Raw genomic sequence first — 2,750 nt, forward strand, 5'->3', positions numbered from 1 at the left:
GGTGTTTTCGTCGTCTGCTAATAACCTTGTCGTACGGGAGAAGGGGACTTGGGCTGACTCTGCCCTTCGTCCCCTTCTCCTGTCTTAGTGACTGTCGTTTTTTGCTCATTCGTGCCCCTGGTACTACAGAAAATTTTTTTTTTACTCCCCTGGTACTATGAAAATTTAGTTTTTTTAAATGTACGTTCTGGAGCTTCCAGCGGTCACTCGAGCATCCAATCCGCTCTCCAGCACCTTCCTCGGACTCATGCTCTGCCAAAGTCGGCCTCCCATCTTCCAGGAACCAGCCTGGAGCTTCTAGCGGTCAGCCGCACCTTGAATCCGCTCTCAAGCACCTTTCTCGGACTCATGCTCTGCCAAAGTCGGCCTCCCATCTTCCAGGAACCAGCCTGGAGCTTCCAGCGGTCATCCGCGCCTTGAATCCGCTCTCCAGCACCTTCCTCGGACTCATGCTCTGCCAAAGTCGGCCTCCCATCTTCCAGGAACCAGCCTGGAGCTTCCAGCGGTCAGCCGCGCCTTGAATCCGCTCTCCAGCACCTATCTCGGACACACTCTCCTCCAGGCCGGCCTCACATCTTCAAAGAACCAGCCTGGAGCTCCTAGCGGACAGCCGAGCCTTGAATCCGCTCTCCAGCACCTTCCTCGGACTCATGCTCTGCCAAAGTCGGCCTCACATCTTCCAGGAACCAGCCTGGAGCTTCTAGCGGTCAGCCGCACCTTGAATCCGCTCTCAAGCACCTTCCTCGGACTCATGCTCTGCCAAAGTCGGCCTCACATCTTCCAGGAACCAGCCTGGAGCTTCCAGCGGTCAGCCGCACCTTGAATCCGCTCTCCAGCACCTATCTCGGACTCATTCTCCTCCAGGCCGGCCTCACATCTTCAAAGAACCAGCCTGGAGCTTCCAGCGGTCAGCCGCACCTTGAATCCGCTCTCCAGCACCTTCCTCGGACTCAAGCTCTGCCAAAGTCGGCCTCCCATCTTCCAGGAACCAGCCTGGAGCTTCTAGCGGTCAGCCGCACCTTGAATCCGCTCTCCAGCGCCTTCCTCGGACTCATGCTCTGCCAAAGTCGGCCTCACATCTTCCAGGAACCAGCCTGGAGCTTCCAGCGGTCAGCCGCACCTTGAATCCGCTCTCCAGCACCTATCTCGGACTCATTCTCCTCCAGGCCGGCCTCACATCTTCAAAGAACCAGCCTGGAGCTTCCAGCGGTCAGCCGCACCTTGAATCCGCTCTCCAGCACCTTCCTCGGACTCAAGCTCTGCCAAAGTCGGCCTCCCATCTTCCAGGAACCAGCCTGGAGCTTCTAGCGGTCAGCCGCACCTTGAATCCGCTCTCCAGCACCTTCCTCGGACTCATGCTCTGCCAAAGTCGGCCTCCCATCTTCCAGGAACCAGCCTGGAGCTTCTAGCGGTCAGCCGCACCTTGAATCCGCTCTCAAGCACCTTCCTCGGACTCATGCTCTGCCAAAGTCGGCCTCCCATCTTCCAGGAACCGGCCTGGAGCTTCCAGCGGTCAGCCGCGCCTTGAATCCGCTCTCCTGCACCCATCCTCGGACACACGTTCTTGCCTTTGGACCCCTCCTCCAGGAGCCAGGCTGGAGCTTTTGCCCCCTTCCTCCATCATTTCAGGCCGTGGAAAGTGTCATCTTTCGGATTATCAATTCACCGTCCCAGTCTGGTACTCAGATATTTTTCCGAAAACTGGGTTTCTGAAATCGTGCAGATGGTGTTTTCGTCGTCTGCTAATAACCTCGTCGTGTGGGAGAATAGGGGCGGGCCTTGGGCTGACTCGGCCCATCGTCCCCTTTTCCCGTTCTCTGACAGAAATTTTTTCAAACTTTATCACCCCTGGTACTATAAACTTTTTCACCTCTGGTACTATGTGGCACTTAGAAAATTTTCTGAACCGGGATTCTCACCCCTGGTACTTTTTGGCACTTAGAAAATATTTCTCAACCGGGCTTCATGCCCCTGGTACTTTTTGACACTTTGACGTTTTTCTGAACCGGGCTTCATGCCCCTGGTACTTTTTGACACTTTGACGTTTTTCTGAACCGGGCTTCATGCCCCTGGTACTTTTTGACACTTTGACGTTTTTCTGAACCGGGCTTCATGCCCCTGGTACTTTTTGACACTTTGACGTTTTTCTGAACCGGGCTTCATGCCCCTGGTACTTTTTGACACTTTGACGTTTTTCTGAACCGGGCTTCATGCCCCTGGTACTTTTTGACACTTTGACGTTTTTCTGAACCGGGCTTCATGCCCCTGGTACTTTTTGACACTTTGACGTTTTTCTGAACCGGGCTTCATGCCCCTGGTACTTTTTGACACTTTGGCGTTTTTCTGAACCGGGATAAAGGTCATTTAAAGAGGTGTGTGCATGGTTCCTACTTATAATGGATATATGAAGGACTAAGGAGTCTGAACTTGTTCTGGCCCAAGGAAATCACTTTTTAACAAAAATCCGTATTTGGTCTTAACTCGGGAAAAGAAGGCGATTCCTGTGTTTTGATCTCAAAAGAGGCCATTTATCCGGGTTTGTGCAGGTTTATGCATGGAACTTACTTAGAATGGATATATATGTATGTATATATGAAGGACTAAGGAGTCTGAACTTGTTCTGGCCCAAGGAAATCATTTTTTAACAAAAATCCGTATTTCGTCTTAACTCGGGAAAAGAAGGCGATTCCTGTGTTTTGATCCCAAAAGAGGCCATTTATCCGGGTTTGTGCAGGTTTATGCATGGAACA

This window comes from Odontesthes bonariensis, unplaced genomic scaffold (genome assembly GCF_027942865.1).
Source record: "Odontesthes bonariensis isolate fOdoBon6 unplaced genomic scaffold, fOdoBon6.hap1 scaffold_222, whole genome shotgun sequence".
Taxonomy (NCBI): Eukaryota; Metazoa; Chordata; class Actinopteri; order Atheriniformes; family Atherinopsidae; genus Odontesthes; species Odontesthes bonariensis.